This window comes from Oculina patagonica, chromosome 11 (assembly GCF_052425735.1).
Source record: "Oculina patagonica isolate OP01 chromosome 11, crgOcupat, whole genome shotgun sequence".
Taxonomy (NCBI): domain Eukaryota; kingdom Metazoa; phylum Cnidaria; class Anthozoa; order Scleractinia; family Oculinidae; genus Oculina; species Oculina patagonica.
This window is the reverse complement of record NC_135768.1, coordinates 18,218,280-18,234,752: the sequence shown is the minus strand read 5'-3', so window position 1 is coordinate 18,234,752 and position 16,473 is coordinate 18,218,280. Positions and strand designations below refer to the sequence as shown.

At 36.7% G+C, this 16,473-nt stretch overlaps 1 pseudogene; it reads right to left on the bottom strand.

Annotated features, from left to right (window-relative positions):
- Nucleotides 1-1,574: 1,574 nt before the first annotated feature.
- LOC144629716 (uncharacterized) lies at nucleotides 1,575-15,143 on the bottom strand (annotated as a pseudogene).
- Between the last annotated feature and the right edge of the window lie 1,330 nt (nucleotides 15,144-16,473).

The following is a 16,473-nucleotide window of genomic DNA, read 5'->3' as shown; positions in this document are numbered from 1 at the left end:
ATCAACAACCCACCTGGATGATTTCGCTGTGATCGAAGTGTACAGTTTTTTCTATACGGACCGACCTAGGCCGGCAAATAACGTTTCTATTTTTTCCTACTTAAGTTTGTTTTGAAAAGAAACCCAGAAAAAGTGTTGGAAATTCTTTGTTTGCGTACGCGCGCATTTGTGCAATTTCAACTTGAACGAGCGGAACGGCTGTACACAGGCTATTTATAAATCGACGGGTAAGAATGAGTGAAGTATCAGTGTTTGCTCTTTAATTTCGAAAATTGGCTTCGCTAAGAATGTATCGTACTCAAGAAAGGTTCCGTATATTGGGAGAGTCAAGGAAAGCATAGAAATAAGTCGAAATTAGGCAGCACAAAACTACACACTTGTAAATGGATTTCGGCTTCCCGATAAAATTATGTTTTTACTGCTCTAAAAGGAACTGCTCGCAGGGTGTCACCTTAAGCCAATTTTTCTTACTCTAAAATACTCCGACTCAAAAGCAGTTTCTCAAGCTATACACACAAATCATTTCTGCGTTGACAGCATAATTTTATTCTGATGAACATGCATGTCAAAAATTGGCCCGCGAAACTGAATGAAATGCGTAGTTTGGTCGTCCACGCACGGTACAATATTGGAAAATTAATTATACCGTTTTTTATTAAAGAATCAGATTTTCTTGAATGACGGCAAATAGTGTTTTGTTTTGGCAAATAGTATCAAATAAAACATGGCAGTTCACTCGCAAATGGAGTCTGAAAACCCGCAGTGGCGTGAAAATCATTTTCAAATGCACAAACAACAACAAACCACGAACGGTAAAACTCATTTCGTTTTTGTCAAGAACGAAATAAATACTCGCCTTTTGAAGAACATCGAGGCCTTTAATTCCACTTCTGTTTTGTCCTTTCACATTTACAACGGTTGGTGAGCAGCTATTCCGATCTTGAAGAGCAATATACTTTCATGTGTTCGTAAGTCCGTCGGATTGCAATTTGAAAACGTCAGGCAAACGTTTTCAAATTGTTTCCAAGCATCTTCAAAAAAACCAATATTTATAGCCGTGGCTTGTTTTAATGAAGGTTATATCTTCCTTTAGATGTTCAAAGGTATTGTTTTTCTATAGGTCCTTCCACTAATTTCAGGACAGTTTAGAACAAAACTCTGCGAAATCTCCATGACATAGTCCCTTTAACCTGAATCAGTCTTTTAGCTAGTGTTTTGTTAATAATGGCTCAATGAAACTTGTCTTCGAGAATTAAACGAGGCTGAAGCCATGATGGGATTACTGGCTGACTTTGTTTTCGCCGCAATTATGTTTGCAATAGCAAGGAAAATTAACGCTGTTCTGTTTAGTCAGTGTTTGATTTTATTGATGATATTTAATTCTTTTCAAGGATACTTTTATACAGACCTATAAGCTCGAACTTCAATCTTGAGATCTTCCTTTTTTCCGCGGTAATAGTCGCGTCTTTGATTTCTTCGAAAATACCATAGAGGGGCTCAGTCTCTTTAATCTTTCCAAAGTTTCTTCGTTAGAGATGCGATATGAAAGTGTTTAATCAACTAAAAGTTGTTATCTAAACATTATGACGAAACATTTTCCTAACTAAATCCTTGACTCCATTTCGAATATCATTCATTCGCAACAAAATACAGAAAAGGATTACGTAAAGAAGACAAATTTACAAGTAATGTTGAAACGACAAAAAAGATAAAAGTGAATTCATTTAGAGACGAAACTAGTGCTAACCCTAAAGAGATACATAAGGGTATGTATGAAATATAGAAAACAGCTAGAATATAAAGGATTGTGTAAACGGATTTCTTGTACTTCTTGAAGTTGATCGCTGGTTGAGCAACATTTTGGGACAATTCATTGGCTTGAATTTGCCGCTGATGACGACGAATTATTCTGAAAACTTTTAAGTAAGCTATTGATGTGAGAGTAAGGCAAAATAGTAAAACTAAAAAACTAGCAACTCCAACTGAGAAAATACTGAACGTAAGTCACAACCAACGGGATGGGAATAAGCAAAAGTACTGCAACTGTAAGGCAGGCGCGGCGAACAGTGACCAAAGATCGACGAGACATGTGCAGCCATCGCTCAATCGACACAAATGTCATTATCAGTATCGTAACTAGAAAAAAGTACGAGCTACAACTATCGCAATAGCTCTTGTTATGAAAAAAGTCCGTTAAATTCATCTGATGGTCTGATGGTCTGTTGGTAGATCAACCCATTTGCAACCAAAAAAGGCTGAGCTATTAATCCAGAGCAAAGGTCGGTAAAGGCCAATCCAGCAAGAAGAATGTAAGAAGGTGTTCTGAGTGACGGGTTCCTCCAAATTGCCACACAAACAAGAGCATTTCCTGTCACTGCTACAGGCGAGAAGAGGGCAAAGAGAATTGTAGATGAAAGACTTGATGTACAAACAGCAGAATTTTTGCTGAAAGGTGGACAGTTGGCGATGCAGACTATATCTAAGGAATGAAAATAGTTTCTTAACCTACAAAAGTGTGCCGTAAAATAAAGTAAGATGATTTCACGTGCTATTTATAGTCTTGCACATTGCTTTTTTTCATTAAGTTTTTTTTACTATTCATTCTAGTCAACAAAGCATTTTTTTCGACTTTTTTGCTTGTTTACAAGCGAAAGTAGGAGAATAGCAGTTATGTGGGGCAAAATTTGGAACCACATTCTTGTTTACTCTCAAGGGACTTTTTTAATTTCTCAAGGGATTACTTTCCGCTGTGGGTGATCACTTGCGATCTCGTGGAAAAAACGTGACTTGTCACATTTACAAACGTTATATAACAATTTTAAAAGTGACATGTCAGCTTTCTTATCTCAACGCACGTGTGTCTGAAAGGCGATCTATAAAAAGCGTCGCACAAACAATGGATTGCGTAACTAACGCTAAAACACGAATAAATAATCACTAGCACTTACATCGTTTGAAAATTACAAACGTCAAAAATAAACCATACCAAAAAACTCGCTCTTTTCAAAGATATTATTGAAGTTAAAACAAATGCAAGAGGTGGGGGCTTCTTTTAGCATAGGAGCGGTTAAAAATTAGGCCAAATTTGGTCGCTACAAGCGCCATTCTATTTCGTCATCAGCCTAGGTCGTTAGGGACGTGACCTCGCGTTGACAGCAATGTTGCATGAATCGGCTTTACAACATGCGATCGTATCTACGCAGTTCGAGTGGAATTTCAGTCAAAGACAGCAAAATTCTTTCGTATTTCATCTTCAAATATAATTCGAAAGCATTCACTGTATATATGGCTTTTGTTTTTAAACAAAAGCCATATAAATTTGTTTACGCCGCAATTATATGCGCAATGTTTTCTCCGACAGTAGTCGGAAATATCCGTATTTTTTTCGTGCTTTTTCGTGGAGCAATCGTAACGATACGGCCTTGAACACATTGAACAGCGGTCTACCTATAACAATTCAAATACCGTATGGCGTCGCAAAAACAAAGCGTCGAACGCATATTTTGCTGTTTCATTTGCTAATTTCGCTGCCGTAATCGACTGCCTCGAAAGGTCCTTGCAATTTTAAAGTATAGAATTGTCAGATCTCGGTGAAATTTGCACTGTTTATTTGTGTAATGTTGAGGAATATGTGTATAAATACCCGGCGCGGACGAGCCATTTTTGACAAAATTATATGGCTGCATTTTCTCCGCGAAGATAGGAAATTGTTAAACTAAACTACAAAGCAACTGTAATGATAAGTTCGAATAACAATGCACAGGATAAACCTCCGACTCATACTTCATGCAAAAAAGTCGGTATCTCGAAGAGACTTTGATTTTCATTTAAAGCTGTTATGGGCATCTCTCCGTTGGGCCTTTTCTTCGCCAATGTCGTCGGGGAAGGCTATTAACAAAGAGGACGGGAGTCCAAAAAGTGATATATTCTGTAATTGCATTCAGCTTTGCATAAAAAACTTTATTGTCAGAATTATAGAGAATAATTCTCTAAGATAAACAAAATATATTAAAGAAGGACCTTTGAAAGCACATCAGCTGCTGTTTTCTTTGTACCGCACCATGTAAAAGGAAATAGTGAGGCACGATTTTTCTTCTTGGTAACCGAACTGCCCTTGATAACAATAAATGTAAAGTGATTTAACTGCCACTCAGTTTTGCAGATGATGACATCTTTTTTTGACAATTTAAAGAGTATCGATACATTTATCGTTTGCAATGTTTTTGTCCTGGGTTTCATAAATTGTATTTGTTCTTTGCATTGACGGTCAATGTTTAATTACCAGAATTCTTGTTATTACTTTGAGACAAAAGAATCATTTGAAAGAACAATCTAAAAAGCTATGTTTTTTTAAATATTGTTTTGATTTTATTTCATGGTGGAAAGAAAGCTATAGAAACGACAAAGAAACAACAAACATAACCGCCCTTTCGCATGACAGTTTACCATTCATCACATGCATGGATAGCCAAACTGTCTCGCCTTGCTTGCAGGCTTTCGAGTAAAATATTTAAGCTTTCAGTAAAATTAAGATCGATTATCATCCAAATTGCGTTAGACGAAGTTAAGTATTATTTGCATGCGTCGCGGCGGTCGACACTTGACAAAGTCGATCTTCAAATTTTATAGACTTTGACTTGACTGACCGAGAGATAAAATCACTGAAGACGCGAACCAAAGCTTTGAACATTTAATCCCGGTGACATACTTGTCAGCCACAAGACAGCTTTTACTTTTGCAACATTTACCCTACCAGCCACCCGAGAGTAACAATTTGCACCGAACAAACTATACCAGTACCAACTCCCCTGCGTAAAATTTGTTTACCCTTCGGTCTTGCCGATCGTTCAAATCTCCCGCTCGTATGGTAATTAAAAATTTCAAAAACTCCCTGGAGTATTTAGAAGCTGTTACCGCGATTGTTCAAAAATGGCCATGGTCATCGAATTAAGGTGAGCCACTTTTTTTGATACTATAAACCTTTGTATAATTATCACGTTATCAGTCTGATTTGTTCAGTAGAAGTGTTACGTCAACAAATTTCAAGAAAATTCTAACCTGACGAGTTGTTTCCACCATGGTTTTGTTCATTGCCATGAGAAATCTTGCTCTGTGTACAAGCTTATTAAACCTTGAAGCAAAAGTGACGAGATAAGATCGTTAATCAAGTTGACGTCCAGCTGCAACACATGTTCTTTGAGATCAAAATATCTCCAACATATACTTACCACGGTATTCGTCATCAGCAAACTTTTCATATTTTTCCTTTCCTGAAGATGTCAAAACATTTCCTATAGACGGAAGTATACAATGAAATATACGGAACATCTTGTCCAGAAGCAGCATCGTTCTCGACATTTTGTTTAAAGCCTTTGTAACCTCTCTATATAACCTCGTTCCCAGTTCCCTCCATAAAGCTCCAGGCTGCCTCAAAAAACAAGAGAGGGCGCGAAAATTATTACTTATCTTTGGCGGAGTGTGGGGGAGGCGGGAAGGGAGGATATAAGGCCTGTTATTTCTTTTAGACTCCAAACAGGGGCTGAGGAGAGTAAAATGGCCGTTATATCACCAAATGACCTCACATACGAATTAAATATCCCTTTCATCAGGAAACCGCCGAAAAATGTCCCTCATTCCTTGCCATGTGGGTCAAATATTTATTTCTATCTCTTCTTAGTTACATTTTTTACACATCTCATCCAGCGTTTGACACTTCTAGTTTTCGTGACAAAAAAATCGTCTGACCAATTGTTTTACTTCATTCCGAATATCTTTCATTCGCCACATGTAAAGAAGAGGGTTAAGCGATGAAGACAAGAACACAAGTGTCAATGAAACGGTTACAAATGGACCGGTGAAATCATTTATCGGCAAAATTAGCAATAACCCAAACGAGATCACTATGGGCAAGTAACTTATGTAGAAAAAAGCTACAATATAAAGGATTGTGAACACGGATTTTTTGTATTTAGCAAAGTTTATCGTTGGCCGCGTCATATTTTGGGACAATTCGCTGACCTGAATTTGCTGCTGATGACGACGAATTATTCAAAAAACTTTGAAGTAAGCTACTGATGTTGTTGTAATGCAAAGCAACGAAATTGACAGAGACGTGACAATATATTTACGACCATAAGTGTTTTGAACTACAATAATAACTAATGGGATAGGAGTTAGCAACAGTATTGCAATTGCAAAACAGGCGCGGCGAACAGTGAACAAAGATCGACGAGACATGTGCAGCCATCGCTCAATGGACATGAGTGTTACCACCAATATCGTAACATGAAATAAGTAAGTGGCACTGACATCGACAATAATTCTAGTTATCAAATAAGATGTCGGCCAGTTGTTTTTGTCAATTAAATTCATGTGAGGGTCTGTTAGGTAGATCAACCCATTTGCAACGGAAGACGGCAGAACGATGAGTCCGGTGCAAAAGTCAGTGAAGGCCAATCCAGCGAGCAGAATGTAAGAAGGTGTTCTGAAAGACGGATTTCTCCAAATTGCCACCAAAACCAGAGCATTACCTGCCACTGCTACAGGCGAGATAAGGGCGAGAAGAACTGAAGTTGCAACATTTTCACCATAAAAAGCAGTGCTATTGTTGAACCGAGGTTGTTTAGCTGAATTCGTCACGTTAGAGTACATGGCAGTCTCGTCAATAACTGAAGAAGAACGATTACTCTACAATCTGCAAAACCGTGCTGTAAAATTGAAATAATATTGCAGGTACAGTGATGCTAATTCTATTTCCACTTTGTGCAAAGTAGTTTTTAATGTAAAAGCTTTAAAGACAATTAATGCTCTGTAGAAGTTCTTTCCGGTGCTTTGACAGTAAGGAAAATCTTAAATTAGTTTCATTTAATATTATTTATTTTTTGCTACAATTTTTCCTTTGGTAATGGTGGTTTAAAACATTTGTCAACAGAGCCTCGCGAGATTTTCTCGCATGGACAATTTTTAAAACTGTAGGGTGTGCAAAAAGAGATATTTGCTTTAATCTACTTTAATTGATTTCAAAATTGCATAGAAAAGTTTTATTGTCAGAATTCTAACAATTACTACTCAAAGATAAGCAAACATGATCTTCAAAGCCCACCCGCTACCTTAACTTCTAAGAAAGAGTGACGCGCTCTTATTTTTTCTCTTACCAAGCCGCGCGTAAAATAAATTAAAATCCATTCGTATGTAACTGCTTCGAATCATATGTCTTCTCCAGTCGAATCTCTGCTAACAAAAACCTACCATAAGTGGACAAAATCATGGCCCAAAGACATGCAAACACAACGTTTTTAACCTCCCATATTAATAAGGTAGGCACTTTCTCTAACCCCAAGGATGTACACTTAGGAAAGGTTACACTAGAATTAATATAAATGAAAATTTCAATGACACTGTTTGATAATACAATGATGCCTTCCAATTTTTGTCCTTCGGCTTCGGTCGTTTGTTTTCAGCATCTTCATTAAAAAACTGGCAGGATGTCCAAAACGTTGAATTTGCTTTAATTTTATCTTCTTTTTTTCATTTCACCGTAAAAGCTTTGTTGTCAGAATCCTGGTCATTAATTTTAAGAAGATAAGCAATATATATTTTAACGACGGAACTTTTTTAAAGCTCAGCTGTTGACAGAATTCAAGATTGTTTGAAACACTGGTTGTTCTCTTTGAATTATGTCTATTTTCTTTTTAAGCAAAGAAAGTCATAGTTCTTATAATTTTTTAATTGTTTAATATATTTTTGTACCTTAAAAATTATGCGCATCAATATCGTGAACATTGGGGTTGATTTCTTATTAAAATACATCAAATAACGTTGGGTGTTTAAAAAGACTGATTAGCTTTCACTCAAATGGATATTACCAAAATTAAAACCTGCCGATAGTTCGACAACATCGGGTAAAATTACTAAAGAATTGCGTAATTAGTTTTTCATTTAAACTACGATCACTTTCATAGAAACATTTAGACAATAGTAATTGATTTTTTTATGATACGAATGGAATCGAAATCCCCAAGGTATTTTCTATGCTGGATTTTATTGGTTTCCGAATTTGATGACATCAAGCTGGGTCTGAGAACAAAAAAAAATCATTAAGGCAACAAAAATGATTTTGATGAAACCAAGGTCAGTTTCTTGATCTACACTATACTGACCAACCTCGAACATGCACGATGCTGTCAAGAGCTGTCGAAAATACTTTTGCACAATAATCAAAAAGTTTATTTTTACATTAAGGCTGGCTGACACTTACATATGTAAAACGCAAACAGGAGCCCCGGACAATGTGCAGGTGTATCGGTGTCTTGGTTCCAACAGCAGTTTATTCAGAACTTGCATTGAATACTTAATCAGTTATTTATCTCGGTAAAAACGCATAAGTGCGCTAACAACTAAATGCAAATAAACAGAGAGTGAAACACGACCCTCTGAAGATTGCATAATCCTTTTGGAAATGTGCTTTCATCTATAGAATATGCAAAATAATTCTTAATTGAAGATGTTTTTACATCGACAAAAGACAAGTAAGAACGACACCTTAGATGACTACATATCACTTACAGGGCAATACAGAAAGATGCAAGTCAGTAACATGAATTATAAAACGAGGTTTCAAATAACGCTCAACAGAATTAACAGCTGGAATTTTCATTTTCAGGATAAGGAAAAGCACTTAACACAAATTTATTTACAAGAAAGATGCAAAAAGTGTTCACCTAACTAGAAACTTCCACGGCAGAAGTGAAACTAATAAAGAATTTTATTTATGTATCTTAAAGATACATTAAGCTCAATTTAAGCTTTAATTTAAAAGAAGGATATTAAAGTGTCAAATACCAATCAACGCAAAAACGCTTTTGAGGGAGAAAGAATTATTTCTTATAAATGATGTTCTTTTCAACTAGTTATCTTTATGGAATATTCGTTTGACTAAACGTTTTACTTCATCTCGAATGTCCTTCATTCTCCACAGGTAAAGAAGAGGATTTAGTGAGGAAGCTAGAAATACAAGCATCGTTGACACACCGAGAAGTAAATCAGTCAATTCGTGTCTCAAAACTAGCAATAATACAAAACAGATAGTTAAAGGCAAGTAACCTAGGTAGAAAACAGTTAGGATATAAAGGATTGAAAAGATAGATTTTTTGTACTTGTCAAAGTTGATTGCTGGCTGAGCAAAGTTCTGGGATAATGAGTGTGCGTGAATTTGCTGTTGATGACGACGAATTATCCGGAAAATGTTTAAGTACGCAACAGAAGTGACAATGATGCAAACCAACAATAGTGATATACTGGTAGCATAATATACAAGTCCGCTAGCAAGTCCAGAACCAAACAGGACTAACGGGATTGCAATGAGGAATAGTATCGTAATAGCAAAACAAGCTCGGCGCGCCGTCATCACAGATCGGTGACTCATGTGTAGCCATCGTTCAACGGACATGAGTGTCACCATCATCAGTGAAACTTGATAAAAGTACTTGGAAGAAATAGAACTGATAAGACCAAATACTCTATAAAACGTTGGTGGTTTCTGAAATATTACTAGCTGAGGTTTCTCCAAGAAGATCAATAAACTTGCAACATAAAACGGTTCGGTGATGAGACCAGTGCAAAGGTCGGTAAAAGCCAATCCAGCGACCAGAATGTAAGAAGACGTTCTGAGGGCCGGGTTTCTCCAAATTGCTGCCAAAACCAAAAAATTTCCAACCACTGCTACTGGCGATAAAATGGCGATTGTAACTGAAGTTGAGAAGGTTACCGTATAGAAAGCATAACTGTGTCTGAATGGACCAGGTGGAAGGGAAAAATTGGTCGTGTTGTTGTACATGGTCAATAAGCCTGCGCGAGAAAGTATTATCCTTGCAGTCCGAACCTGTGTTGATAAATTGATATAGAACAAGTTTGGTTACTTATATGTGCTGCTGGAATCTATCTTTCTCTAAGGAAGCTCCTCTATATAAGAGAAAGATGTTCTTTAAAGGACGAGATATCGTACGTTCTTTATGTTGTGCAGATAACAGAGTCTTATTTCGTGATGTTCTGGTCGCGATGTTTGTATCAACATATGAGGAGCAAATTTGATAACGATAGGCTTTGCTACGAACAAAATGGCCATTTTGGAACAATGGTACCAGCCGGATTTTCGGGTGTTGGTACAGATAAAATTCTTTCTGTACATACAGTTACGCTGGTGTATCAGGTAAATTTTTTATGGCATCCAACTGGTAAAAGATTTATTCCATCCAGGACAAATTTGAGAGAAATGCAATGTCACACGGCGGTGATAGCGATGGCTTTTTGTCCGACACATGAGCCTTAATGAAGGTTTTGTCGCTGTCAGATTCAGAAATTTATCTACAAAATTTGAGAGCATTCAAATGTCGCGTCACATAAATTTAAGTGATAGAAGGAATGATAATAATCTTCTCTCACGATTCATTTTTGCGTGCACATAAGATTTTAATAACCGTCATGTACAGTTCGCTTGAATGTCGCTTTGTGCTAGAGAAAATTGTTCTAAAAGCACATTTTTGCAATAGTATGCTTTTCTCTAAAAATTTTCGGACTATGCTTTCTGGAATCGAATTTTTTGAGTGTTTAGAACCCATTCAAAAATGGACCAAAAAACTGTGACTTTTTTATGTTTGATTCTCCGCGCGTATTAAAGGCATGTTTAGCGCTTTTGGATATGTGCCGCAAAAGCGCTATATAAATAAAGTATTATTATATATAAAGTATTATTATTATTAAAAAAATCTATTCGGTTAGTTAGTTGTGCACATTATTTGAGCTTCACTCCGATCAATACTGAATTTTCACAACATTATATAGATTAGTTGTTCCCAAACAGCCCTCTGCTATGCTCATTGGAACATTAATATAATATGCTAATTTCACTTCATTATATTATAACACTCAAAGTTAAGTTTTTCATTCCATAGTTTAAAGACATTTCGTTTTTTTGCGTTGCAGAAGAATCATTACAGGCAAAGGTTTTAATCGAGCTGTCAGCTAAAACAGACCTACTGGGAACTCAACGCGGGTGTGTTGTCCTGTAGCTCTTCATAAAATACTTGCAACGAATTGTTCAGCGCGTCGATGTAGGTTTTATGGCTTTAAATATTCGCGTTTTACTGTTTTGCTCAAGCCGATGCTGTGAAAGAAATATTTATTTCTTAATCCTACTTGAGACCCCGCTTGAGACATATGAACAAATAATGTATAGTTTGCGTAGCGGGCAGCAATGGAACACTCATTACCCGGCTAATAAAACGTTTCTTTTTGTCCTCGGAATGCATCTTAACCTTCTTTAAACGCATTGAATTTGTTGAACTTCAGTTGATATACATGTATTTTACGATGAAAGAAAGATGTTACGCCAAGTTTTCTGCTGTAAATACTAAAGCTCAAACAACTGTTAGAAGGGCTTTTTCAGCCGTGCTTTCAATTAAGAAAATTTATCTTGTAAAGACTCGATAAGCTGGAACGTTAGTTCTGCATCACAAATAATAACAATAAAAAATCCAGGTAAAAAAATAAAAAAAAAATATATAAAAAACGTTAGTTAGTAAGACTTGTGGAAAACACTACAAAACGGAGGACTAGCTTAGACTTATTATATTATATACATGTATATATTTAAAACACACGTTGCACTTCTATGGTACAAGTGAATTTTTAGCAATTTAAGGTTAATTTACCTGTTATGTTAAAGTTTTCTTGGAATCAAACACTTCGGTCTTAAAATGATAAGTTGTGCCGCGAATAAAACGTCCCTTTTTCTGAAGACCAAAGATGAGACAACAAAACTGTTTGTTCAATTCAGGTGTTTAACAGCTTGTCTCGGTTCTAGGTTTTAGTGCATTATTATGCAAATACCACAAGTTAATCGCGGCTATTGTACCATTTTTCTTAAAAATGACAACTTTCTCACACGCAGTATCTAAAATGCTAATATTGAGTGTTTTCATTTAATTGTAGTTTTGAATTTTTTTTTAAATGAGTCTTATTGGTATTTTGTCAGAAAAAATATATCAGCTTCAGGACTATATATGATTGTTTTAACTAAAATGAATAGAAAGGATTGACCCTGAAGCATCAGAGAAATCAATCTGTCAAAATCAAGACCGCTATGAGCCAACTTCAATTGATATACAGCTATTTCAATAACCATTGCCCGATCAAAGCTTTAAGACAAGACCGAACGGTAGTATGGGTAGAAAAGGGGAGCCGCTGCACGTGCTGAATATATACTAATATATACATAGACATGAAAAACGCAATGTTGCACGTTTTCTTTCTCTTCCGACAGGTGAAAACAAGATACTGGATTTGAGAAGAATTTTCAAAGTTAAAGCCAGACCAGTTTTGGTTCTGCTTTAACAAGCTGTGTAGCCACTTTTCTAAAATTACGCACTCGTGAGGACGATTTTGCGCAACGTTTTGCATCGTATCACTTTTTTCCTACCCAATATTAATCTATTCCTTTTACGCAAATCAAAATAATGATGATGGATGGATAATACTGAACTGATTTCTTGTTGTCGTTACAGAGTAGTCGTTTAACCAATTTTCTGACCTCATTTACGCAAATCAAACGCTGAGTATCCAAGTATAATGCTTTAAGTATGCCCTTAAAAGAAAACGCGAGCTTGCTTATGAACGAAAACCAAGCGCGCTCATTTCGGCTGATGCACGTTAATAGCAATCTCTTCTGTGTGCGCTCACAATCGAGCAAAATACCCGGGGGAGGGGGGTACTCCCATATGTGGGCTATATAGGTATGTGCCGCGGGATAAGGTATGGTTTTTGCGGTTCTCGGTCCTTAAATAGGGTATCATTTTTGCTCCTTTTGGCGTTGTGCTCCCGGTGTGATCCTTAGATAGGGTTACCTAAATTCTATCAGCTAAAACAAACGCCCAGCTAAACGAAAAAAGGTTTTTTCAAACTGAACTTTCTGTTCAAGTATTAGGGATGGGAATAAGTAAAAGTACTGCAACTGTAAAGCAGGCGCGGCGAACAGTGACCAAAGATCGACGAGTCATGTGCAGCCATCGCTCAATGGACATAAATGTCATTATCAGTATCGTAACAAGAAAAAAAGTACAAGCTACTACTACTATGAAAAAAGCGGTTGGCCAGCCTTTTCTGTCCGTTAAGCTCATCTGATGGTATGTTAGGTATATCAACCCATTTGCAATCAAAAGAGGCTGAGCGATTAATCCAGAGCAAAGGTCGGTAAAGGCCAATACAGCGAGAAGAATGTAAGAAGGTGTTCTGAGTGACGGGTTCCTTTCAAAATGCCACACAAACAAGAGCATTCCTGTCACGGTTACAGGCGAGAAGAGGGCAAAGAGAATTGTAGATGAAAGACTTGATGTATAAACAGCAGAATTTTTGCTGAAAGGTAGTTTTGTAGATGAATTTGTCACGTTCTGGTACATGACGATGCAGAAATGAAATGAGATTTGTTCCTCAACCTACAAAACTGTGTCGAAAAATAAAGTAAGATGATTTCACCTGGGTTGACCATTGTTTTATTTTTCCTATTTTGTGATATCCGTTATAGTTGGCAAAGCATATTATATTTTTTTATTAAAAGCTTATAGGGGCATCGGTGGCTTGTAATGCCACTCCGTTGGGCCTGTTTTCGCCACTTTCGTTGGGGAGGGCAATTTAAATAGCGATGGGTGTCCAAAAAGTTATATATTCTGTAATTGTATTTAGTTTTGCATAGAATACCTTATTGTCAGCATTCTAGCGATCAATTATCCATTATTATATATGTTAAAGAAAGAGCTTTGAAAGCAAATCAGCTGCTGTTTTCTTTGTGCCACAACATTTGAAAGGAAATAGTGGGACACGATTTTTTCGAACTGCCTTTGATAACAATAAATGAAAAACGATTTCCTGCAACTGCTGCAGATGACGACTCTTTTAAAAGTACATCATTTGTTTAAACAATTTTAAGCTTTACATAATCGTTTGCAATGTTTCTCTCTTGAGTTTCAATAATTGTATTTGTTCTTTGCATCGTCAATATTTTATAGTCAGAGTTCTTGTTTTACGTTGTAAGGTAAGCAAAAGTATCAAAACGAATTTAAAGTATCAGAAGAATATTTTTAAAAGCATAGCTTTCTAAAATGTTGTTTTTAATTACGTCTATTTTTGAGCTGCAAGAATATCGATAATCACATAACCGTTTGCAATGTTTCTCTCCTGAGATTCAATAATTGTATTACGTTGAATTTTATTTATTTGCAAGGAAAGGAAACATTTTCATTAAAGAAAGACCAAGAAACGGCCAGTTCCCTTTCCTTCCTTTACGCAAAAAACAAGGTTTTCCCTGACCAATATCACACGACCACAGCGGGCTCAGGTGTAGAACTCATTGAGGTCGCGTATTTGTTTGAAGTTTACCACTGATAACGATTTTTCATTGGATCGCGGGCTCAAGTCACATTTTTTTCCTGAACATTCTAAGTGAGATCAAAACCCTTAATACACCCTGAGAAGAAACGACAAATTTTCCTGCCCATTTCGCATGGCAGTTTCCCTTAGGGACCATTAATCACTGTTCACAATTCATCACATGTATGTATAGAAACTGACTTGCCTTGCTTGCACGCTTTCTAGAAAAAATAATTTAACACCCAATGGAAGATGAAAAAAATTATAAAATAATTTAGCTTTAAAATTTCGTTAATTCCGTTAGCCTAAGTTAAGTATTGTTTGCATGCGCCGCGGCGGTCGACACTTAACAAAGTCTTACTTTAAATTTTTTACAGACTTTGACTTGGGAGGTAAAATCAGTGAAGCTTTCATATTAACCTCTGTATAATTTTCACGTTATCACTCTGATTTCTTCATAATAAGTGTTACATAAACAAATTTCAGGAAAATTCTTACCTGACGAGTTGTTTCCACCGCGGTTGTGTTCATTGTCATAAGAAATCTTGTCCTGTGTACGAGCTTAAGCAAAACTGAAGAGCAATGGTTGTAGATAAGATCGTCAATCGCGTTGGAGTTCGGCTGCAATACATTCTTTGAGATCAAAATGTCTCCAACATATACTTACCACGGTATTCATCATCAGCAAACTTTTCATTTTTCCTTTCCTGAAGATGTCGAAACATTTCCTATAGCGCGAAGCATACAACAAAATATACGGAAAATCTTGTCCAGAAGCAACATCGCTCTCGCCATTTTGTTTACAGCCTTTGTAACCTCTCCATAAAATCTCGTTCCCAGTTCCCTCCACACAGTTCCAGGCTGCCTCAAAAACCAAACGGGGGAGGAGGAGAGGGAGCATATCGCATATAAGACCTGTTACAGTTAGGTCTGTTGGACTCCAAACAGGGGCTGACGAGAGTAAAATGGCCGTTATATCACCAAATGTTCTCTCATACGAATTAAATAATCTCTTCAACTCTATCTCCAGGTTTAAAATTAAACCGCCGGAAAGTCTCTCACATTCCTTGCTGGGTCGATTAAATATTTATTTCTATGTCTTTTTAGTTACATGTTTAACACATCTCATCTAGCATGTCACACTTTATTATGAATAGGACACTGTTCAATTATTAATTGTTATCTACCCCCCCAAAAATTCGTCTGACCAACTGTCTTACTTCATTCCGAATATCTTTCATTCGCCACAAGTAAAGAAGAGGGTTAAGGGATGAAGACAAGAATACAAGTGTCACTGAAATGGTAACAAATGGAACAGTGAATTCATTTATCGGCAAAATCAACAATAATCCGAAAGAGATCACTATGGGCAAGTAACTTATGCAGAATAGAGCTACAATATAAAGGATTGTGAACACGGATTTTTTGTATTTAGCAAAGTTCATTGCTGGCCGCGCCATATCTTGGGTCAACTGGCTCATCTGAATTTGCTGCTGATGACGACGAATTATTCTGAAAACTTTGAAGTAAGCTACTGATGTTGTTGTAAGGCAAAGCAACAAAATTGACAGAGACGCGACAATATATTTACGACCATAAGTGTCTTGAATTAAACTGTTGTCGAAAAAAAAAACAAGCAAACAAAACCAGTAGTTTCACTAGCAACCTTTGTGGCATCCCAGGTGTTAATGTATGGAATCCCAAGCTAATGGGTTCCCAAGTCTCCACTAAAAATAGTGGGAATAAGGAGGGGAGAAGTATGCATGTGGAAGGGGAAATGTTGTATGTACATGTCAAATAAAATAATAAATGTACTAGCGTTGAGGGACCAACAAACTGCAGTGCAGCCAACGTCCATCACAACGCAGTACTAAAAAGTGTGAAATGAAATAAAACTCTGCACTAACGTTGAGGGACCAACAAACTGCAATGCAGCCACGTCTACCACAAGGTAGTGCAGGAAATGGCAAAAGTAACAGAAATAACTGAGTAAAATTAAAACAAAGATAAAATTTGCACTAGCGTTGAGGGACCAACAGACTGCGATGCAGCCAC